Source organism: Dendrobates tinctorius, unplaced genomic scaffold (assembly GCF_039654945.1).
Source record: "Dendrobates tinctorius isolate UK_male_01 unplaced genomic scaffold, ASM3965494v1 ptg000134l, whole genome shotgun sequence".
NCBI classification, from domain to species: Eukaryota; Metazoa; Chordata; class Amphibia; order Anura; family Dendrobatidae; genus Dendrobates; species Dendrobates tinctorius.
The window spans coordinates 14,979,198-15,005,012 of NW_027361802.1; positions in this window are offsets into that span (position 1 = coordinate 14,979,198).

The following is a 25,815-nucleotide window of genomic DNA, read 5'->3' on the forward strand; positions in this document are numbered from 1 at the left end:
TAGACCACTCCTCTCTGTTGCAGAGATAATAGCTTGTAAAGTTATAGTTTATAATATGCCCAACTGGACACTTACATTCATTTTTCTTGGGGCAGGGATGGGGGGTGTGTACTTCTTCCCCTGTATGACATTGAATAATCTTAACTAGGCAGCAGCATACAGAGGAAACAAAAACACACCCATAATAGCTTAGAGCAGGTATCTCATTATGAGACTTGTAATGGCGGACAGTTTGAGCTTCTTCCTGGTTTCAGTGCAGAGTTGTAGAGATGTAACAACATATGCGACATAGGTCCACGAGGGAGAAAGAAAGTGCATTGGCACTATTCGCTTACTTTATCCCTCTTAGACCCAGAAACACTATTATAAAAGCACAGGAGGGGTCAAAACACTTAATGTTCTATGACACAAACAGTTGTCTGAAAAAGTATTTGCCCCCTCCTGATTTCCTGTTCTTTTGCTTGTTTATCAAACATAAATATTTCTGATCATCAATCAAATTTAAATATTAGACAAAGATAACACAAGTAAACACAGAAGGCAGTTTTTAAATGAAGTACAGTACTTTATTATTAAGAGAAAAAGAAATCCAAACCTTCATGGCCCTGTGTGAACAGGGGATTGCCCCCCCTTAAACCATAAGTTAACTGTTATTTATCACATCTTTGGTTAGCTGAGTTCAAATTCCCTAGCCGTACCAGACCTGATTACTGGCAGACCTGTTATCAATTAAGAAATCACTTAAACAGGACCTGCATACCAAAGTGATGTAGACCAAAAGCTAAACATCATACCGCGATCCAAAGAAATTCTAGAACAAATGAGAGACAAAGTAATTGAGATCAGTCTGGAACAGGTTATAAAGCCATCTCTAAAGCTTTGGGACTTCAGAGAACCACAGTGAGAGCCAATACCCACAAATGTCAAAAACATGGAACAGTGGTGAACCTCCCAGGAGTGCCGGCCGAGCAAAATTACCCCAAAAGCGCAGCAGCAACTCATCCAAGAGGTCAAAAAAGACCCCACAATAATATCCAAAGAACTGCATGCCTATCTTGTTTCACTTAAAGTCAGTGTTCATGACTCCACCATAAGAAAGAGAATGGAAGAGAATGGGCGAAAATGGCCTGCCTGGCAGAGTTCCAAGATGAAAACCACTGCTGAGCAATAAGTACATAAAGGCTCAAGTAGGGTTTGCTAGAAAACATCTTTAGAATCCCCAACAGGGTCGGTCTGGCCTGGGAGGGTATCGGGGAAACTCCTGGTGGGCCCTTGGCAGTGGGATAAGGAGAGGAGGAGGAAAAGAAAAAGAAGAAGGGTGTGGGCCCTTTAAAAGCGCTGACAGGGAATGTGTAGGGGAGCGCACACGCAGCAGTCATTACCTGAACCTTGCTGTTGCATGTCCCTGATCGTATCTGTTAAGTGTGATGGGCGCATAAAATCTCTAGATTAGATGGCCGTAGCCAAAAAATGTCCACGCTGTATAGACTACCTTTAACCCATGTCTATACATTCTTGGGAAAAACTACACCCCCTCACTGGGCTGACTTCAAAATAAATAGAATAGGTGACATCTTCAATGGCCCCAACTACTTGAGTTTCAGTTTAATAAAGAATAACTTCAAAGTACCTTCTTCTTTCTTCCATGAATATTTGTTACTAAGAGAACATATCAAATTATTCTTAAGTAATAAACCTAGATTTACAGAGGCGTCTCTAAAAATTTTGGTTAACCTGCATCACCAAATCTTCTGGGGACATAAATTTATTTATGATTGTTTCAACAAAGACTTGTCTCTTACAAAAAGCGCCCATATGCTCACTTGGGAGAAATCTCTCAACCTCACTACCTCTGCAGATGAATGGGAGGAAACATTTTCATTATCCAACCGGTCTACGATATCTATGCCTCTCCTGGAATCACACTTCAAGGTATACACCAGATGGTACTATACATCATCTAGACTAGCTCACCTAGATGTCTCCAACTCCCCACTTTGTTGGAGAAAATGCGGCTGTAAGGGGGATTTATTACACATTTTCTGGAGCTGCCCTACTGTTGTTACCTTTTGGTCAGGAATTTCCTCTATAATCACCAAACTCTCTGGTTCACCATTTACCTTCACACCACAATTAGCCCTGCTCTCTCTGAATACCTCTGCCTTAGATAATTCTCTTCAACGAATTGTTATACATATTTGCAAGGTCGCCAAAAATGCTATCGCCTTTCACTGGAAAAGTCATACTTTACCTGATGTTGACTTCATTGTCAAACTAATTACACAACACAGAGACCTCGAACTTAAGTTCGCTCTGTCCAACAATAGTTTCGGCCAATTCTACAGAAAGTGGCACAAATGGGATAAATCTTTCCCTCCATCACTTACTTGATTAGCATTTGCATTTATATTTAATTATTCTTGGCCTCTGTATTATCTTATATTGGTCTTTATAATGTTAAGGTCAAAGTCATGTTCTATCATAGCACTGTTTGCTTCTATTCTGTATACCATAGTTTGTTGTTTACAATGCTATTTTTTCAAGGGCTGCGTCCCTTGCTTTACTTAGGTCAAATTGTTGCTGCCTTGCAAATTTATGTTTGTTGTTATGTTTACTGCCCTACCCTTACATCAACTCCCTCCCCCCATCCCCTCTACCCCCCCCTCTATACCCTTGTTAAAAATAAAAATATTGGAAAAGTGTGATGGGCGCACATCAGCTGCCGGCCTCTGCTAGGTCGGCGCCGGACCTGCACAGAAGGAAGAGGACGCCACCTGGCGCTGGGAGCACAGAAAGGTAAGAGGAATCTTCTCTCTCTCTCTGTCTCTATCTCTGTCTAACTGAAGCCAGGATAAGGGGCCAGGATGGACACATGGGGGACAGGAAAAAAGCACCAGAATGGATATAAGGGGGCGGCAGGATGGATATATGGGGGGCAAGAAAAAAGGACAAGGATAGATATAAGGACAGTGGCAGGATGGATATATGGGAGGCAGGAAAAAAGGACCAGGATGGATATACAGTAAGGGGCAGCAGGATGGATATATGGGGGGCAGGAAAAAAGGACCAGGATGGATATAAGGGCGGCGGCAAGATGGATATATGGGGGGCAGGAAAAAAGGACTATGATGGATATAAATGAGGGGTGGGATGGATATATGGGGGACAGGAAAAAAGACCAGGATGGATATAAGGGGGCGGCAGAATGGATATATGGGGGGCAGGACAAAGGACCAGGATGGATACATATGGGTCACAGAGAGCCAGGATGGATACTTATGGGGAGGCCAGGATATATATATATATATATATATATATATATGGGTGGCTGGACAAAGGACCAGGATGCATACAGTGGGGCAAAAAAGTATTTAGTCAGTCAGCAATAGTGCAAGTTCCACCACTTAAAAAGATGAGAGGCGTCTGTAATTTACATCATAGGTAGACCTCAACTATGGGAGACAAACTGAGAAAAAAAAATCCAGAAAATCACATTGTCTGTTTTTTTTTCATTTTATTTGCATATTATGGTGGAAAATAAGTATTTGGTCAGAAACAAAATTTCATCTCAATACTTTGTGATATATCCTTTGTTGGCAATGACAGAGGTCAAAGGTTTTCTGTAAGTCTTCACAAGGTTGCCACACACTGTTGTTGGTATGTTGGCCCATTCCTCCATGCAGATCTCCTCTAGAGCAGTGATGTTTTTGGCTTTTCGCTTGGCAACACGGACTTTCAACTCCCTCCAAAGGTTTTCTATAGGGTTGAGATCTGGAGACTGGCTAGGCCACTCCAGGACCTTGAAATGCTTCTTACGAAGCCACTCCTTTGTTGCCCTGGCGGTGTGCTTTGGATCATTGTCATGTTGAAAGACCCAGCCATGTTTCATCTTCAATGCCCTTGCTGATGGAAGGAGGTTTGCACTCACAATCTCACGATACATGGCCCCATTCATTCTTTCATGTACCCGGATCAGTCATCCTGGCCCCTTTGCAGAGAAACAGCCCCAAAGCATGATGTTTCCACCACCATGCTTTACAGTAGGTATGGTGTTTGATGGATGCAACTCAGTATTCTTTTTCCTCCAAACACGACAAGTTGTGTTTCTACCAAACAGTTCCAGTTTGGTTTCATCAGGCCATAGGACATTCTCCCAAAACTCCTCTGGATCATCCAAATGCTCTCTAGCAAACTTCAGACGGGCCCGGACATTTACAGGCTTAAGCAGTGGGACACGTCTGGCACTGCAGGATCTGAGTCCATGGTGGCGTAGTGTGTTACTTATGGTAGGCCTTGTTACATTGGTCCCAGCTCTCTGCAGTTCATTCACTAGGTCCCCCCGCGTGGTTCTGGGATTTTTGCTCACCGTTCTTGTGATCATTCTGACCCCACGGGGTGGGATTTTGCGTGGAGCACCAGATCGAGGGAGATTATCAGTGGTCTTGTATGTCTTCCATTTTCTAATTATTGCTCCCACAGTTGATTTCTTCACTCCAAGCTGGTTGGCTATTGCAGATTCAGTCTTCCCAGCCTGGTGCAGGGCTACTATTTTGTTTCTGGTGTCCTTTGACAGCTCTTTGGTCTTCACCATAGTGGAGTTTGGAGTCAGACTGTTTGAGGGTGTGCACAGGTGTCTTTTTATACTGATAACAAGTTTAAACAGGTGCCATTACTACAGGTAATGAGTGGAGGAAAGAGGAGACTCTTAAAGAAGAAGTTACAGGTCTGTGAGAGCCAGAAATCTTGATTGCTTGTTTCTGACCAAATACTTATTTTCCACCATAATATGCAAATAAAATGAAAAAAAAAACAGACAATGTGATTTTCTGGATTTTTTTTTCTCAGTTTGTCTCCCATAGTTGAGGTCTACCTATGATGTAAATTACAGACGCCTCTCATCTTTTTAAGTGGTGGAACTTGCACTATTGCTGACTGACTAAATACTTTTTTGCCCCACTGTATATATGGGGGTTCAGGATGCAGATATATCGGCAACCAGGATGGATATATGGTAGAGCCAGGATGCATATATATGGGGGGCCAGGATCGATATATAGGGGGCCAGGATGGATTTACGGGGGAGCAGGACAATGGAACAGGATGCATATATATGGGGGGCCAGGATGCAGATATATGGGAGAACCAGTATGAATATATGGTAGAGCTAGGATGCATATATATGGGGAGGCCAGGATCGATATATAGGGGGCCAGGGTGGATTTAGGTGGGCACAACAGAAGAACAGGATGCATATATATGGGGGGCCAGAATGGATATATATGGGGGCTAGGAGGATATATGGGGACAGGACAAGGATGTATATATATGGGGGAGCCAAGAGGATATATATGGTGGAGCCAGGATGCATATATATGTGGAGGCCAGGATTGATATATGGGGGCAGGATGGATTTATGGGGGTCCAGGATGGATATATATAAAGGAGCCAGGATGTATATATATTGGGGAGCCAGGATGGTTATATATGGGGAGCCAGGTTGAATATATATTGGGGGCTAGGATAGCGATATGGGGGAGCCAGGATGCACATATAAATGGGACTAGGATGGATATATGGGGGGAGCCAGGATGGATTTATGGAGGGAGGCCAGGACAATGGACCAGGATGGATATATGGGGTTCAAGGAGAGATATATGGGGGAGGGCAGGACAAGGAACATATGGGGTCAGTATGGATAGCTGGGGAGCAGGATGGATATCTGGAAGCCTGGCTGCACAAGAGACATAAGGGGCCAGAATGGGGCAAATTATAAAATAAAGGGGGCCAGGCTGGGTGAGATTATTAAATAAAGGGGGCCAGGATGAGGGACTTAATTACTGCTTGGGGGCCAGAATGAGGAACAAGCTATATTAGTTTATGGTGAAAAGTGGGGAATAAGATTTCTTTAGGGTCCAATTAGGGACATTATTACTACTGTAATATAATTTACTTTTTAGGAAACTGTTTTCCATGAAGGGAATAAAAAGGGGGATCCTTTACTCTGCAGGGTGGCACTGCGACTTTTTTTTTCTTCATCTGACGTAGTGTAGAAGTAAGGGAAAAAGTGGGGAAAGTGCTCTGGGAGCAATCAGCTATTGATGACTGGTGTTATTTTTTGCAGAGATGATTCCTGGCTGGAAGAAGTGATCGTGGTCTGTGCTGGCTGAAGAAGAAAAGCAAAGAAGAAGGACTTCAACTAAAGATGTCATAGGCGAGTCAGTGTATTACATGTACACGCACACTATATACTGTATTACCTGTACACTGACACTATATACAGAGCCTCTATATATAATGTCACTGGTGATCACTGAATTACCTGCACACTATACACTACATACAAAGCTCCTGTGTATAGTGTCACTGCTGTTCACTGTATTACCTGTACACTGACACTATATACAGAGCTCATGTGTATAATGTTACTGGTGATCACTGTATTACCTGTACACTATACACTATATACTGAGCTCCTGTGTATAATGCCACTGGTGGCAACTGTATTACCTCTACTCTATATACAGAGCTCCTGTATATAAGGTCACTGGTGGTCACTGTATTACCTGTACACTGACACTATATACAGAGCTTCTGTGCATAATGTCACTAGTGATCCCTGTATTACCTATACACTGACAGTATGTACAGAGCTCTTGTGTATAATGTCACTGGTGGTAATAACAGTGTTGTTAGTATTATGGTTTGTATTCATGATCAGTCACTATGTGATGGTAATATGTGGTCTGGTCATGGTGTGGTGGTATGTATCCCCTCTATGTGGTATTATTCGGTAACTATGTAATGGTAATATGTGATCTGGTCATGGTGTGGTGGTATTAATCCCCTACATGTGGTATTATTCTGTCATTATTTGGTGGAATGTGTAGTATGGTTATAGTGTGGCGGTATTTCTCCTTGTATGTGGTATTATTTGGTGCCTATATGCTGGTAATATGTAGTATTATTCGGTCACTATGTGATCTGCTCATAGTGTGGTGGTATTTCTTCCCTGCATGGGGTATTATTGGTCTTAGTATAGTGGATTGTGTGGTGTATGGCAGTCATCTGTTATCTCTGATATTAATTAGAAGATTCTTTATTTCCATTAGAGATTAGATACTTGGATCACAGCCTCAGAGATGCACTTATAGGGGTTCTCCTGTGAAAAAAGTAATCACCTCTCCACAGGATTAGTGATTATGTATTGATTGGTGGTGCTAGGAGGGTCTGACTACTGGGACCCAGTCGGCAGAATGTGGAATTTTTATCCCCATTAGGCCTCTTTCACACTTCCGTTTTTGACAATCAGTCAAGATCCGCCAATTTTGAAAAAAAACGGATCCGCCATTTTTCTTTGCGGATCCGTTTTTTTCCCCATTGACTTTCATTATTGGCAGATCCTGACTGATTGCCGTCCGTTGCATCCGTTTTTGTGAGGATCCGCCACAATGTTAGTGTCCGTCAACATCCTCAAAGATTTCCATACGGAGCTTGCAACATTTTTTTGGCCGGCGGATCCTCCAGACACTGAATTAACCCCAAATTCTCTCTCTCTCTTTCTCTTTCTCTTTCCCCTTCCCGGCCAGCGGTTCCTTTAAATTGCCTCATTTTCAGGATCCGTCTAAAAACGGATCCTGTGCCATCCGTTCACATCAGTTGAGAACGGATCCGCTTGTCTGCCTTTTTGGCGGATTTTAACTGATGCAAATAACTGAAGTGTGAAAGAGGCCTTAGACTGGAGCGGTATGTCCGACTTGACCACTGATCCATTCATTCACTCTGTGGCTGCGAGCGCTGCTCTTGATATTTTCTGGAAGCCCCAAAGAGATTGAATGGGGCTGCGGTCAGACATCTGAACTGCTACTGCATTTTAAAATGGGGATACGTGTCGCATCCTGGATAAAATTTCCCCATTCTTCCGATCAGTGCAGTTTCTAATGGTCAGACCTAAGCTATCACCTCTCCTGTGGAGCCCATGGAACGGTGATAATTTGTTTTAGCCATAGAACTTTTAATGTAAAAATACCATAATTGTACATCCCAGTTTTGGGGGGGCACACAGTAGATGTGCAGGAGCCCCCTGTGTTTTACAGTCGATGCTCCACTATAATAGGGATACCGACTTACAAATATTTGCATATAGCTGTAGGGTGGGCCCCTAAAGTCCATGCCCTTGGTGGGCCCCAGACACCCCAGTCCGACCCTGATCCCCAAGACTTTTGGAAGAATACTCTGTGGACTGATGAGGCAAAAGTTGAACTTTTTGGAAGGTGTATGTCCCCTTACATATAGCATGGAAGTAACACAGCATTTCAGAAAAGGAATATCATACCAACAGTAAAATATGGCGGTGGTAGTGTGATGGTCTTGGGGCTGTTTTGCTGCTTCAGGACCTGGAAGACTTGCTATAGTAAATAGAACCGTGAATTCTGCTGTTTACCAATAAATTCTGAAAGAGAATGTCCAGCCATCTGTTTATGACCTCAAACTGAAGCGCAGACAAGCTCAAGCAAATCCACCTCTCAATGGGTTAAAAAAAACAAAATTAAGACTTTGGAGTGGCCTGGTCAGAGTCCTGACCTTAATCTGATTTAGATGCTGTGGCATGACCTTAAAAAGGCAGTTCATGCTCAGAAACTCTCCAATGTGGCTGAATTACAACATCCTACAAAGATGAGTGGGCCAAAATTCCTGCAGAGCATTGTAAAAGACTCAGTGCTAGTTATCTCAAAGGCTAGATTGAAGTTGCTGCTCCGAAGGGAGGCCCAGCCAGTTATTGGGTTTAGGGGATAATCACTTTTTGACAAAGGGCCCTGTAGTTTTGTATTTCTTTTTCCTTTAATAATAAAGACCTTCATGTAAAAACTGAATTTTGGGGTTACTCGTGTTATCTTTTTGTTACATTTACATTTTTTGGTGATCTGAAACATTTAAGTGTGACAAACATGCAAAAGAATAGGAAATCAGGAAGGGGAAAACCCTGTTTCACACAACTGTATGTCTTTACATATTTACAATTTTTTCTACATCTCTTCACAATAAATTATTTTTTGCATCTTTGAAACTGAATTGTGCGGTGATTTTCTCCATAATTATTGATGTGATTAACTGTCAATATAATATGTCTGGTAGCCTCCAAACTCTCCTCCAACAGATGATGTATGTATTGAAAAGGATTTGGCACATCTGATTTTAACCAATCACTCCTTTTATATGGAGGAGTCAAGAGAGATAGATTATTCGGCAAACAGAAATCTGTTGTGAATGTATGGCATTAGTCAAGGGCATATCTAGGAGGCATGCGAGGAACTTGCACCAGGTGCAGCCAGCAGGGGTGCCATCGAGCTGCCTGATGTGGCAGTAGGGCTGGTGTCAGCACCCAGGCAAGTGCCGGGGCACTGAACAGGAGGGGGCCCAATTCACCGTTAGGGACACCAGTGCACCATTGGGGCCCGGTGCTCTGGAGTGCGCCGTGGCACTTGTGATACTTGCCTCTCCCCGCTCCACCACTGTAGCCGCTTCCGCATCCTCTAACTGTGACGTTCACATCAGAGGGAGTGATGATGTCACTAGTGTGCGCCCACTGCCTGAACAGTCACAGTTCAGAGACACCAACGCTGAGGAGTCCGGAGCAAAGCAGTGGCCAGCATGGAGAGGTATTTCATTTTTTTAAATGTTTGGAGCAGTATATGGGGCTCATCATTTTTGGAGCATTTTATGGGGTCTTTTATATATGGAGCAGTATATGGGGCCCATTATATATGAGGCATCTTATGGGGCCAATGATATATGGACCATTATATGGAGCCCATCATATACTGTATGGAGCATTATATGGGACCTATTCTGTATGGGGCATTATATGGGGCCCATTCTGTATGGAGTAATATATGGGGCTCATTATACTGTATGGAGCAATATATGGGGCTCATTATTCCGTATGGAGCAATATATGGGGCTCATTATTCTATATGGAGCACTATGTGGTGCCCATAATACTGTGTGGAGCAATATATGGGACTGATTATTCTATGTGGAGCATTATGTGGTGCCCATAATACTGTATGGAGCAATATATGGGGCTCATTATTCTGTATGGAGTAATATATGGGGCTCATTATTCTGTATGTAGCGCTATGAGGTGCCCATAATACTGTATGGATGACTATACTGTCTGGTTTCTGAACTATTGATATAACTCATGTAATGTAAGAAGGAAGTGAAATCTTTGGCATTGTACTATACCTATATTTCTCTGCTGTATCTGTGCATCTTGAATTGGGGATTTTAAAATAATGATCATTGCTAATACATTTCAGAAAGTGTTTTTATATTGAATTTAATTCTTACTACATGAAAAGTAGCATGCAAAAAATATTGCTGCATTCATTGTCAGATTGAAAACACCCTTTATTATTCCATGACATTGAAGTACAGAAGTTCTGCAGACTTTGTATCTGACATAACTCCAAAAGAGCAAAAGGGCACTCTGATAATTCCCTTTAAATATGTTCAATATTGTCTAATAACTCTTAACTCCCAGATCAGTTACAATAAACCTTGCCAAACCTCAAAAGTAAACTCAGATCCTCATTTACTTTCACCAATTAATAATTAAGTAATCTGTGTCATATGTGACAGATAATACTGTTAATCATTAAGGATCATGTTACTTCAGCACTGAACTCGAGCAACCTATAAACTGCATGACTTTTGGATATGGGACGGATCCCCACGCCATCTTAAAACAACCATAGCTACAGTAAACCTAAGGCACTAGAATAAATGCACAAAACACATTATTTTGGTTGTCAAAATGGCCACAGCTTTATTAAAATCACAGGATGATAACAATGACAGTAGGAGTCAGGTGAAGTGGTAGTTCATTGGGATTCACAAGTACTGTGATACCCCCAGCTGTCTGACATACAGCACCAGGACAGACAGCCATAAAGGAGCGGCACGCCCTGGTTTGCCATTTAAGCAGAGGCAGTAAACTTTCAGTAGTAAACATCAAATTGCTGTTCAATAATCAGCGTAGGGTAAACTCATTAATTACAATTTGTCAAAGGCAACTAATCCCTAACTAAAGACTATAATTAAACATAACTTTAATTGAACTAATAAGGAGGAGTAAAATCGCAAAGTTAGGGAGCATTTTTCACCAGATTATTAGGAAAACATCTGAATATTTTAAGATTGAGGCATAGGAGTGAATTTTAATAGCCAATAGGGAATTTAGATTGTGAGCCCCATTGGGGACAGTGATGATAATGTATGTAAAACGCTGTGTAATTAATGGCGCTATATCAATGAGTAAAATAAATTAAACAAATAAATATTAATATTAGGCTGATTTTACCTTACCGTGTTTTTGTGGGTCAATTTTGCGGCCCCAATAGATTTCTATGGGGCCGCAAAATCGGCCCTCAAAAATTCCATGGTGCGCCGTGCGCCTTGCGGCCGTGTAAAAAGATCGAGCTTGCTCGATCTTCTATACGGCGTACGGATACGGCTCCCATTGTAAATCAATGGGGCAGCAAAAACAAATGGAAGATGGTTTTTGCGGTGCGCCGTCACTTCCGGTTTTGCGGAACGCCGTTTTTTTTCCCCAATACTATTTCCATAGCAAAAACGGACCGCAATAACGGACCACAAAAAATGTGGTAAGTGTAAAAGTAGCCTTAGGGAAACTAGATAAATAATCCAATTGATCAGATGGTCTTATAATATACAGATGTTTTCCTAATAATCTGGTGAAAAATCCACGCTAACTTTGCGATTTTAATTCTCCTTATTAGTTCAATAAAAGTTATGTTTTATTATAGTCTTTAGTTAGGGATTAGTTGCCTTTTGCAAATTATAATTAGTAAACTTTCAGGGCACCAAGGACCCTATTATCCTCACTCCTGTGTTTAACCACATGCCCACCCCTGATTGACATTACCATTACGACATCCTTCAGGCTCACCACCAAAGCCACCATGAAGTTTTACATCCTCTATTAGTTACAGTCCATACAAGTCCAATAGTTTGTGAAAAAAATTGTTGTGTCATCCGAATTTTACATTGCAAAGGATGGGAGAAGTTGTGTCATCTAATTAATTATTTATTCATATGTGAAAAACCCAGGTGACACACTGATTGTAAAAATGGACACCTAATACACACTAATACAATACACTGATGACATTGGTACCTTTTTATTCATGTATGTCTTAAAACACTGATGTGTGAATAAGGTCTTATGCTTCACTACTTACTGCTGAAAGTCATGTTGTTATATTATAGTAAGAAAGTTATCATATTGGAATAAAATACATGCTATTTCAAAAAAGATCTTTAAGATATAGCTGGAATCAGCTCGTGCTTGAGATGAACAAATATAAATCAATTCCAGCAGCAGCTGAAAAGCATGCTGTTTATTGAAAATCCATCAAGCAGAACATTGTGAATCAGCCTAAACTGAGGACTTTTTGAAGATCTTGAAGCACAGTCAGTTCATGGTGTTTTGTTTGCTAGGCCTCCAATAAAATGCACATTTTTTGGATGATGTTGCTGGATCGTTTGGCTGTTGCATCATGACATATGGTTTGTCTGACTATGCTAGTGGTGTCTAAAATTTGTCTTCAAGACTCAGATAAACAAATGCAGTAAGGTTTAACCCTTTTAACAGTCCAAAGTACATGCCCAAATACTTATATTATACAGTGGCTTGTAAAAGTTTGCCCCCCCTGGTCAAAATTACTGTTATTGTGAACAGTAAAGCAAGTGGAAGATGAAATGTGTCATGAGTTTACCAGACAGAGAGGAGCCAGAAGCTCACAGCATCTGATTTCTCCTACTCCTGCACTGATTGGAAGCTCTTCATCTTCATATTAAACATGCAGATTTCATTTAGCAGTGCAGGGGTTAATTTGCCCAATTGAGAGCTTCTGGAAGATTTCCTGCATTAATGCTCTCAGCTGATCACTGTAAGCCACTTCCATCTCCTATATAATCTGGGCCCTGTCAAGGACTCATTGCCAGAGCAAGCTTTTGCTGCATGGTTGGAGGTTGTTGGTTGGTGATTGTTTGAGAAGGCATTTGATGGATTTATCTGTGACTGTTGCTAGGTTTTGGGTGTGTGCCAGTTCCCGTTCTTTTCCTACTTTTATTCTACCCCATCCTCTACTCCCCGGTGCATACCTCTGTGTGAGTATATTAGTATGATTGGTGTTATCCTTTATCCGTTATTTTATGGTCATTACTCTATGCTAATTCTCTTGGATCTCTCTGCAGAATTCGACACTGGATCATCAGCTCCTCCTCACTATGCTCCGTTCCATTGGCCTCAAGGACACCGTTCTCTCCTGGTTCTCCTCCTATCTCTCTGACCTGTTACGAATGGGCAGCGAGGAGGATAGCAGGCTCAAGCAAAGCCACAGAAAACCAGAGAGATTTTTACACCTGCGGATTCCTATAATGGAAGAGGTGAAAAAACGCAGCGCATTCCGCACAAAGAATTGACATGCTGCGGATTCAAAACCGCAGCAAATCTGCGCTGAAAAATCAGCAGCATGTGCACAGCGTTTTTTTATTTTACATTGGTTAAAATGGTACTGTACATCACAGGAGAATCTGCTGCGGATCTGCAGGGCCAAATCCACTGCGGATCCGCAGCAGAATCCACAACATGTGCACATACTCTTAGAGTCCATTTTCACTTAATATCCCTTGGATGGGTTACATGTAAGTGGATCTTGTCTGTTCTTATCTGACATCCAACACCGATCTCAGCAAGATGAAGAAGTGATGGACACAGACATGGCAGATTTAGCGTGAAACAAGTTACTAAACGTAAGGCAGACAAGTCAAGAGTAACAATTATAATACGCAGTAATGGCACAAGCATAATGCCTTACTGTCATGATACCAGTGCTGGTGGACCGGCACTTCTGGGGTTAATGTTTTGATCTCAGTGCAGACTCTTACCTGCACACCTGGGACCTTTTATGGTGGCCTCTCATTGGTTGTGGGAAAGCTTCTTATAGCCTCAGGAAGCTCCCATCCCCCATCAGTTATACTTCCACCCTTGGCATAGTGTGGTGACCCCTGAGTGTGTTTTTGCTGTGTTCTGGTTGCTTGATAATCTGTGTATGACTCGGTCTGTTCTCTGGATATTGCTTTGGATTCTGCTTGGTACCTTCTATGTCCGTTTGGTTTTGACTTCTGCTTGGCCTCGACTATCCGTTCTGTCTCATCCCTGGTACTTTACTGATATCTCTGTGTATGACCTCCGCTTTGCCTGACTCTGAGTATTTCTGTATAGTGTCCTGCCATCTCTGAAAGCAGGATGCTAAGCCCTGCCCCCTTGCAGTCACAAGACCGTAGGTCCTGTGACTGCTTGCAAAACTTCAGCGTCCACAGGTCCTGTGCATCTGTACTTGCCGGCTGTACCTGACCCCGGGCCCCCCTACAGTGCGGGTGAGTCCCTGGTCAGCGGAGGCTGCACGCCGGCGCTGACAGGATCCTGACACTTACAATATTGTTTGCACAGACCTTGATGGTTGCCTATCAATTATGTGACACTGAGTTTGTCTTTTACACACTAATGAGAACTGTCTCTTAGCATCACATTTATACTACAACCCCTGGCAAAAATTATGGAATCACCGGCCTTGGAGGATGTTCATTCAGTTGTTTAATTTTGTAGAAAAAAACAGATCACAGACATGGTACAAAACTAAAGTCAATTCAAATGGCAAATTTCTGGTTTTAAGAAACACTAAAAGAAATCAAGAACAAAAGTGTGGTAGTCAGTAATGGTTACTTTTTTATACCAAGCATAGGGGGAAAATTATGGAATCACTATATTCTGAGGGAAAAAATTATGGAATCAAGAAAAACAAACCAACAAAATAACACTGCAACACATCACTAGTATTTTGTTGCACCACTTCTGGCTTTTATAACAACTTGCAGTCTCTGAGGCATGGATTAATGAGTGTCGAACAGTACTCTTCATCAATCTGGCTCCAACTTTCTCAGATTGCTGTTGCCAGATCAGCTTTGCAGGTTGGAGCCTTGGATTGAGATCCGGACTATTTGCAGGCCATGACATTGACCTTATGTTTCTTTTTTCAAGGAATGTTTTCACAGTTTTTTCTCTATGGCAGGATGCATTATCATCTTGAAAAATGATTTCATCATCCCCAAACATCTTTCAATTGATGGGATAAGAAAAGTGTCCAAAATATCAACATAAACTTGTGCATTTATTGAAGATGTAATGACAGCCATCTACCCAGTGCCTTTACCTGACATGCAGCCACATATCATCAATGACTGTGGAAATTTGCATGTTCTCTTCAGGCAGTCATCTTTATAAATCTCATTGGAACGGCACCAAACAAAAGTTCCAGCATCATCACCTTGCCCAATGCAAGTTCGCGATTCATCACTGAATATGACTTTCATCCAGTCATCCACAAATGCTTTTCCTTAGCCCATTGTAACCTTTTTTTTTTCTGTTTAGATGTTAATGATGGCTTTCATTTAGCTTTTCTGTATGTAAATCCCATTTCCTTTAGGCGGTTTCCCACAGTTCAGTCACAGACAGTGAATCCAGTTTCCTCACATTCGTTCCTCATTTGTTTTGCTGTGCATTTCCTGTTTTGGAGACATATTGCTTTAAGTTTCCGGTCTTGACTAGAGATGAACGACTTTGCCTTTTTTAGGGTCGAGACGGGTTTCATGAAACCCGACTTTCTCAAAAGTCGAGTAGAACGAAATCGGCCGACTATAGGGAAAAATAGGAGGTCCGACTGAAACACGAAACCCAATGCAAGTCAATGGGGAAGCAAAGTCGATAGGGAGTGGAGGACAGTAAACACACCTACAGTGCCCATTTCAATGCCAACGACATCAATTCTTATTACTTAAGCTTGTCAACCTTAATTTACTTTATAATAATAGTTACGCATTGAAAACTGGGGGTTATTTGGTAAAGTTGTGGGGGGTAGGGCTGGCTCCAGGTTTTTGTGTACCCCGGGCCAGAGTGTCAGTGCACCCCTTTAACACATGCCACAATTCATGATGCTCCGATACGGCACAGAAATATAGGTATAGTACAATGAAAAATACTTCACTTCTTACATGACATGACTGATATCTATTTTAAATTCTACAATAGCTCAAAAAACGGACAGTATATTACTCCATACAGTATTATGGCCACCACATGGTGCGCCATACAGAATAATGAGCCCCATATATTTCTCCATACAGAATAATTGGTCCCATATAATGTTCCATGCACTATATGATGAGCTTCACATAATGCTCCAGCATATGATGGTCTCCATGGATGATGCTCCAGTGTGTTATGGGCCCAAATAATGCTCCATATATAATGGGCCCCATTTCTAATGCTCCAGTGTATAATGGGCCCCATAGATGCTGCTCCAGTGTCTGATCTGCCCCATTTAGAATGCTCCAGTATGTGATGGGCCCCATGGATGATGCTCCAGTGTCTAATGGGCCCAAATAATGCTCCATATATAATGTGCCCCATTTAGAATGAACCCAGGCATGGTATGTGAAAAGAGCTCCTTGGAGTAATCTGAAGTGTGAGCTTCTGCATCCTTCACTTTTGTTGTGGGTGAAAGACCCAAGGAAAGGGGTTGCTACTGACCAGAAGCCTGCACTGATGACTCAGTGCTTGTATTTTTTGAACCTTCAGAAGAGGAGGTGATAGAGCTGGAGGCTGTTTCAGCAATGTAAGTCAAAACCAGTTCCTGGTGCTCCAGCTTTAAAAGCAGTTTACCTACTCCCAGAAAAGGGAGCCTTACAGGCCTTCCTTAATTGCTATTGTGCTTTTGGCACTACCAGCAGATGCACCACCACAACCTTCAGTACCAGCTGGCCTCCCATGCCCACGTCTATGGCCTCTTCCACCATACTTACTAATTTTTGTGAAAATGGACCCAAAATACCAGCATATATATGGTACTGTATCAGAAGCGTACAGCTCTATACAGTCTAGGGATAATTGTAAATCTCCGTAAATATTTCATGAGTCATACACAGACACTCACAGGCTCAGTATGGATTACACAATAATATACAAAGTTGAAAAAGGGTACTATATAGTATAGTTTAAACATTCTGAATCTCCGTATATATTTCAGGAGGCAGACACAAATGCTGTCAGGCCTACTATGGATTAGACAAGAATATAAAAAGCTGTAAATGGGTAATGCATACAGCTGTACACAGTGTTGGTGTAATTTTTAAATCTACATATATATTTCATGAGTAACACACAGACTCTCACAGGCTCAGTATGGATCACACCATAATATAAAAAGAAGATCCGCAAGAAATAATCACACATGTGTGCCAATGTTCCAGGTGTCAATGATGCACTTAGAGTGGTGGGTGGATGAGGACTTTCTGGCTCAAAGGGTACTGTATCAGATACAAGGTATATATAGTTTAGTGAAAGTAGAAAAAATATCCGTATGTATTTCAGGAGGCAGACACAGACGCTCTAGGCCCAGTATGGATTCGACAAGAATATAGAAATTTGACAAAGGGTACAGTATCAGCAGATAATAGGTATATATAGTATAGTTTAAACATTCTAAATCTCAGTATACAGTATATATTCTAGATTCTAGATATTTTCATCTCCACACCTGCCCTTACTCTCTCTTTATTTTCAGTCTTTCAGTGTTTGTATACCCATGCTGTGTTTTGTGTCACACTATGTCATGATTAATAAATTTTGTAATATATTTGGATATGCTGTCAGCCTCTATTTTTCTAGTTAGGGACTTTTAATTATATTTTTACAACTATATTCTTTAGTGTTGAGTTACATATAAATTATTGGTAATTACCGTATTTTTCGCTTTATAAGACGCTCCGGATTATAAGACGCACCACAAATTTTGAGGAGAAAAATAAGAAAAAAATATTTTTTAATAAAATGGTGGTGCCTCTTATAATCCTTGCATCTTATTGCTTACCGGGGTTGGTGGCTGCGGTGTAGCGGGGTCCAAGGCTCACTGCTGGAGGAGGCAGGTGTGGAGTGATGCTGCAGGCCACATTCTGGGATGAGGGGGGGCTCCGATGTGTGCCGTTGCTGCTGCTGCAGGTTCTTGTGCTGCTGCCGGGTTTCTCCGCTTGTCCGGTGGTTGCTGGCCGGTGCCTCCGGTGCCCAGCGGTGCAGCGTTGTGTACCCGTTGATGCCCGGGGCTCAGCCGACATTGTGCGACAGGCTAGAGCCCCGGCATTTCCTCGGTTCCCTGTGTATGCGCGCTGTGGTGCCGGTAAAAAAAATGGCCACCCGCGCGTGCGCAGATGGGATCTCGGGACCCAGTTCTCGAGAGATGAGATCTGAAATCTCATCTCTCGAGAGCTGGGTCCCGAGATCCCATCTGCGCACGCGCCGGCGGCCATTTTTTTACGGGCACGCAGGGAATCGAGGAAATGCCGGTGCTCTGGCCTGTCGCACAATGTCGGCAGAGCCCCGGGCATCGACGGGCACACAATGTGGCACCGGAGACACCCGCAGCACCAGCCAGAAACCGCTGGACGCCCCCGATCACAGCCTAGGTAAGGCATGTCCGCTTTGTAAGACGCACCCCGTTTTCCCCCCAAATTTGGGAGAAAAAAAGTGCGTCTTACAAAGCGGAAAATACGGTATATTACGTTTAATCGTCACTTGTAATAATTTATAATTTTGATATTCCCTTGCCTCTTTGTTTTTCATGTTTGGTTCTATTTATTGGTCTAGAGGTGTTTCCACTTGGTCATGTAGAATTGTTTTTTGGTTTAAACGGTTTACCAGAGTTGCTTGTTTGTTAGCCAATATTATCTTTAGGTTCTCCTGTGGCATGATGTGTAATTTGCCTTTATAGAGTGGACCGAGGATGCTGGCCAACCAGTAGTCATCATCCTTCATCATTTTGGCAATGCGGGGGTCCCTTTTTAGGATCCGCAAGGCATAATCACACATATGGGCCAATGTTCCAGGTGTCAATGATGCACTGGCAGTGTTGGGTGGAGGAGCACTTTCTGGCAAATCCACATCCCTCCAGTCACGCACAAACCCTGTACCTGACCTTGCCATGCCAACATTTTCTCTTGCCCCCTGAGAAGCATCCTCCTCCCCAAAATAATCATTCCCCTCATCCTCCATCTCCTGCTCTTCCTCTTCTTCCTCCACCTCATCCAGGACAGTTCCCTGACCAGACAATGGCTGACTGTCATAAAGGCTTCCCTCCTCCTCCTCTTCCTGTTCCTCGTCCGCTGCAGATGCCTGATCCTTAATGTGTGTCAAACTTTGCATGAGCAAATGCATAAGTGGGATGCTCATGCTTATGATGGCGTCGTCTACGCTTACCAGCCGTGTGCATTCCTCAAAACACTGAAGGACTTTACAGACGTCTTTCAGCTTTGACCACTGCACACCAGACAACTCCATGTCTGCCCTCAAACTGCCTGCCCATGTAGCCTCCCACAAATGCATTACAGCCTGCCTCTGTTCGCACAGCCGCTCAACCATGTGCAGGGTGGAGTTCCACCTTGTTGCAACGTCTATGATTAGGTGGTGCTTGGGGAGGTGGAGCAATCGCTGCAGCTTCTGCATATGACTGGAGTGTACGGGCGAGTGACAGATGTGCAAGCGCAGTCTTTGCACCTTATGGAGCAGGGCTGTTAACTCCGTATAATTATTTAGGAAGCACTACACCACCAGGTTCAAAGTGTGAGCCAGGCAAGGTATGTGTGTGAGTTTTGCAAGGGCTATGGCTGCCACAAAATTCTGTCCGTTATCACTGAATACCTTGCCTGGCTCAAGATGTAGACTGCCCAGCCATGACTCAGTTTCTCGCTGCAAGTAGTCAGCCAGTACATCTGCGGTGTGTCTGTTGTCGCCCAAAGACATCATCTTTAAAACAGCCTGCTGCCGCTTACCACTAGCTGTTCGATAGTGGGACACCATGTGTGCAACACTGGCAGCTGCGGATGGAGTGCTCGTGCGACTGCGCTCTGTCTACGAGCTTTTGCTTCTCGAGGAGGAGGAGGGTCGAACGCCTACAGTCAACTGTTTCCTATACCGTGGGCTAGACTGTTCCGCTGCCGTTGTCCCCTGTGGAGCCTGCATCCACCACATTAACCCAGTGCGCAGTGATGGACACGTAACGTCCCTGGCCATGCCTACTGGACCATGCATCTGTTGTGAGGTGCACCTTTCCACTCATTGATTGTTTGAGTGCATGGACAATGCGGTCTTACACATGCACGTGGAGGGCATGGATGGCTTTTTGAGAAAAGTGCCGACTGGGTAGGTCATAGCATGGGACAGCGTAGGCCATGAGCTCTCGGAAAGCTTCACTTTCAACCAAACGGAAGGGCATCATCTCTAATGAGATCAGTTTGGCAATGTAGGTGTTCAAAGCCAGTGTACACGGATGAGAGGATGAGTACTTTCTTGTCCTACTCAGAGTGTCTGCTAGGGTGAGCTGGACTTGAGAGCTGCATATGGTGGAACTAGCGGTGGACCGGACGGACTGAGAGGGGGTTGGTGATGGTGTTGGTGGTGATGGCCTAGATTCAGTGTTTCGTTGCAAAACCATTGTGATTCCCTGACTGCTTTGGCCTTGCGACAACACCTCAACATTTATTGCTGGTGGTGTGCTTACTGGTGGTGGTGGGCTTACAGTGGGGTAAGCGATGGAGCATTGCTGGCTACCTTCAGTTGGAGCATGTGCACATGTGGTACCTGAGGTTTTGTAGTCCGTCCACGCTTGCAAGTGCATGGTGGTTAAATGTCTAAGCATGCAACTGGTATTCAAATTTCTCAGATTTTTCCCTCAGCTAAAGGTCCTTCCACATTTCTTACAGATAACCTTTGCCTTATCAGTAGGATTTTGGACAAAGAAGTGCCACACTGCACTCTTCCTACTATGGTATAAATTTTCAGGGCTTGCACGCTGTGCTAATTTGAGCATCTGGCCAAGCTGTCCTGCAACTCTTTTGGTTCTTCTTCCACGTTTTTGGACAGCTACGGGCCTGCCAGATAACCGCTGATGCGATGTCGATGCCTGCTGCGGATCTTTCTCCTTATCTGAGTTATTCCCCCAATGGATGCCATTCTGGGTCAAGAACTGGGTCATCCATCACCACCTCTTCAATTTCCTCTGCACCTTCCTCTGTGTCACCTTGTAAGGTGGTATAGTATGTGGGAAGGGGAACCTGAGTCATCAGGGTCAGATTCTGGCTCAGTAGAATGCGAGGGCAATGTAGTGCTGTGGATCAATGTACCAGCAATATCATCTAGCAGTGGCTGTGCATCAGTGCACTCCATGTCAGATTCATCTTGGACTGGTGAATTCAGGATTTGACTAAATAACCCAGGCATGGTATGTGAAAAGAGCTCCATGGAGTAATCTGAAGTGTGGGCTGCAGCATCCTTTACTTTTGGTGGGGGTGAAGGACACATGGGAAGGTGTTTTTCCTGACCAAAACCCTGCACTGACGACTCAGTGCTTGCAGTTTTTGAAATTTCAGAAGAGGAGGCAATAAAGCTGGTGGCTGTTTCGGCAATGTAAGCCAAAACCTGTTGCTGATGCTCCGGCTTTAAAAGCGGTTTTCCTACTCCCAGAAAGGGGAACCTTACAGGCCTTCTTGTGCCAGATGATGATGCAGGCTCAACACCTCCTGCCTTAGCTGCTATTGGGCTTTTGGCATAACCAGCAGATGCACCACCACCACCATCAGTACCAGCTGCCCCCCCACCCTCGTCCGCGGCCTCTTCCACCATAGTTCCTCATGTTTGTGAAAATGTAACAAAAATACCAGCAGATATATGGTACTGTATGAGGAGCGTACAGCTGTATAAGGTGTAGGTAAAAATGTAAATCTCCGTATATATTTGCTTAGTCACAGACGCTCTTCCAGTATGTATTTGACCGTAATCCAACCAGCAGATATACGGTACTGTATAAGAAGCGGACAGCTCTATACGGTGTATGTATGGAAAAATGAAGATCTCCGTCTATTTTTTTACGGAGTCATACCCAGATAGCATGTATTTGTCTGTGATACCAGCCGGTACACGGTAGTGTGTGACGAGCGAACAGCTCTATACGGTGTATGTATGGAAAATTTTAAATCTCCGTCTATTTTTTTACAGTCTCATACACACGCTGTCTCTGTATATATTTGACCGTAAGACAAACAACAGATATATGATACTGTTTGAGAAGCGGACAGCTCTATACGGTGTATGGAAAAATGGAAATGTCCATTTATGTATTTACGGACTCACACACACACGCGCTGTCTCTGTATAGATTGGACCGTAATCCCAACAGCAGATATACGATACTGTTTGAGAAGCAGACAGCTGTATATGGTGTAAGAAAAATTTTAAATCTCTGTCTATTTTTTTACGGAGTCAAACACAGATGCCAGCCGGTAGGTACACGGTAGTGTGTGAGGAGCGTACAGCTCTATACGGTGTATGTATGTAAAAATTAAAATCTCCGTCTATTTTTTTACGGAGTCACACCCAGATAGCATGTATTTGTCCGTGATGCCAGCCGGTAGGTACACGGTAGTGTGTGAGGAGCGTACAGCTCTATACGGTGTATGTATGTAAAAATTAAAATCTCCGTCTATTTTTTTACGGAGTCACACCCAGATAGCATGTATTTGTCCGTGATACCAGCCGGTACACGGTAGTGTGTGAGGAATGTACAGCTCTATACGGTGTATGTATGGAAAATTTAAAATCTCCTTCTATTTTTTTACGGAGTCACACACAGATAGCATGTATATGTCCGTGATACCAGCCGGTACACGGTAGTGTGCGAGGAGCGTACACCTCTATACTTTGTGTGAAAAAGTGAACGCTCGGTAACTGTGCAGAAAAACAGAATAAAAGTTTTTTGCTTTGAAAAAAGCAGTCTGCACAGCAGTGTGCACAGAGCAATGCAGCTATTAGGTAGCCTTATAAGGCAGCCTAATAACCACCAGGGCTGCTGCACACACAAAAATCCTCCCCTGTCACTGCACACTAACTGTACAGCTGAAATACGCTATCAGAAGAAGAACAGATTTTTTTCTTTGTTGCCTAACACTCTCCCTATTGAGAATCAGTGACAGCAACCTCTCCCTATGCTAAGATCAGCAGAAGTAAGATGGCGGTCGGCGTTCAGGGCTTTTATAGCCACTGTGATGCCACACAAAGCTAGCCAATCACTGCAATGTCCTTCTCTAAGATGGTGGTGGCCGCTCCCTATGTCATCGCATTGCCCACTGTGTGCGTCCTTTATCATTGGCTGAGAAAAGGCGCTGGAAGCATTATGGGAAACGCGACTTTGGCACGCGGGTCGGCGACCTCATGGCCGACCTCACTCTATGGTCTGGTTTCGATCGGCGAAACCCGACTTTAGCGAAAGTCGGCAACTTATGAATTTGACCGACCCGATCCGCTCAACTCTAATCTTGACGCTTTGATGTCTTCCTTGGTCTACCAGTATGTTTGCCTTTAACAACCTTCCCATGTTGTTTGTATTTGGTCCAGATTTTAGACACAGCTGACTGTGAATAATCAACATCTTTTGCAACATTGCGTGATGATTTACCCTCTTTTAAGAGTTTGTTAATCCTCTCCTTTGTTTCAGTTGACATCTCTCGTGTTGGAGCAATGATTCATGTCAGTCCACTTGGTGCAACAGCTCTCCAAGGTGTGCTCAATCCTTTTTAGATGCAGAGTAACGAGTAGATCTAATTTGATGCAGTTGTTAGTTTTGGGAATTAAAATTTACAGGCTGATTCCATAATTTTTTCCTCAGAATTGAGTAATTCCATAAATGTTCCCCTATGCTTGGTTTAACCCCTTAACCCCCAAGGGTGGGTTGCACGTTCATGACCCGGCCAATTTTTACAATTCTGACCACTGTCCGTTTATGAGGTCATAACTCTGGAACGCTTCCATGGATCCTGGTGATTCTGACAATGTTTTCTCATGACATATTCTACTTCATGATAGTGGTAAAATTTCATTCATATAACTTGCATTTATTTGTGAAAAAAAACGGAAATTTGGCAAAAATTTTGAAAATTTTGCAATTTTCCAACTATGAATTTTTATGCCCTTAAATCACAGAGATATGGCACACAAAAAACTTAATAAGTAACATTTCCCACATGTTTACTTTACATCAGCACAATTTTGAAACCAAAATTTTTTTTTGTTAGGAAGTTATAAGGGTTAAAAGTTGACCAGCGATTTCTCATTTTTGCAACACCATTTTATTTTTACGGACCACATCACATTTGAAGCCACTTTGAGGGGTCTATATGATAGAAAATACCCAAAAGTGACACCATTCTAAAAACTGCACCCCTTAAGGTGCTCAAAATCACATTCAAGAAGTTTATTAACCCTTCAGGTGCTTCACAGGAATTTTTTGAATATTTAAAAAAAAAATGAACATTTAACTTTTTTTCACAAAAAAAATGCTTCAGGTTCAATTTTTTTTATTTTACCAAGGGTAAAAGGAGAAATTGGACAGGAAAAGTTATTGTGCAATTTGTCCTGAGTACGCTGATACCTGATATGTGGGGGGGAAACCACTGTTTTGGCACATGACAGAGCACAGAAGGGAAGGAGCGCCGTTTGACTGTTTCAATGCAAAATTGGCTGGAATTCAGATCGGATGCCATGTCTCATTTGGAGAGCCCCTGATGTACCTAAACAGTGGAAATGTGGCGCCCCTGAGGCTTCAGTCGCCACAGAGGTACTGCACCTTCTCCTAAGGTGTAGTGCCCCACCATCCAGATAAGGTGGGAACTCCTGACCACGCTCCACACCTGCATTCCACACACAGGATAGTTCAGTGGGGCCACCTAACAGCTTCAGGCTGGGGGTTAGCAGAGCACCCCTCGTGGAACCCTGGTTCGTAACACGAGATGTGCTGGGAGGCGGGTGGAGTGAAATGATACAAAAGAGTGGGAAGAGTGAGAGTTAGTGGATTAGTTGGAGAGAGAGGGAGAAGAGTGAAGATGGGTGTCTGAAGGACATGCTGCAGCAGGTCCCAGTGATCTTGGCTGCTGGCACGAGAAAGACCAGAGAAAGAGACTGATAAGATTGATAACCTAACCTTCCATAAGAGAGATAGACCAGATCAGAATGAAGGAGAATAGAAGGACGGTGGGAAGCTGGTTGAAGAAAGATAGAGAACCCTTCTAGTCCAGAGCGCAAAGGCCGGGGCCGGTCCCTGAGGTTGATTGGATCTTTATGTCCAGCAACAGACACCGGAGGAGTGGTGAGCCACTAACGCCTTGCACCCATCATAGACTTGGGACACAACAGCAACTGAATAGAGAGCTGGGATGCAGTGAGGAGTCCCCGAAGCAGGCTACAGCTGTCTGTCATACAAGTAGAGACTAGGAACACCTAGAGAGAAGCATTCCAGGGTAACTAAGTACTGGAGTGCTTCACACCTAAAGGTGCATTGAAGGAGTCGTTCAGTGAAGGTACATGTTGGCGGAGTGTGGAAGGGAGAACCCTATCTGGCCTGGAGGTTGGCTGGAGCCCTGACCTGGAGAACACAGCACAGAGGCAGGCATGTGTGTGAACTGCAAACATTGAGTAAAGCCTTGGAACCGCACACCCTGGTGTCCTCCAGTTATTCCAGCACCGCTACACCTTGGTAACCACATCTATACCATTCTGCGCCTCTCCTTATCCATTGCACCTACACTGCCCTGGGACTACAGCTCCACCTGTGGGGAGCTACACGATCTTTGCTG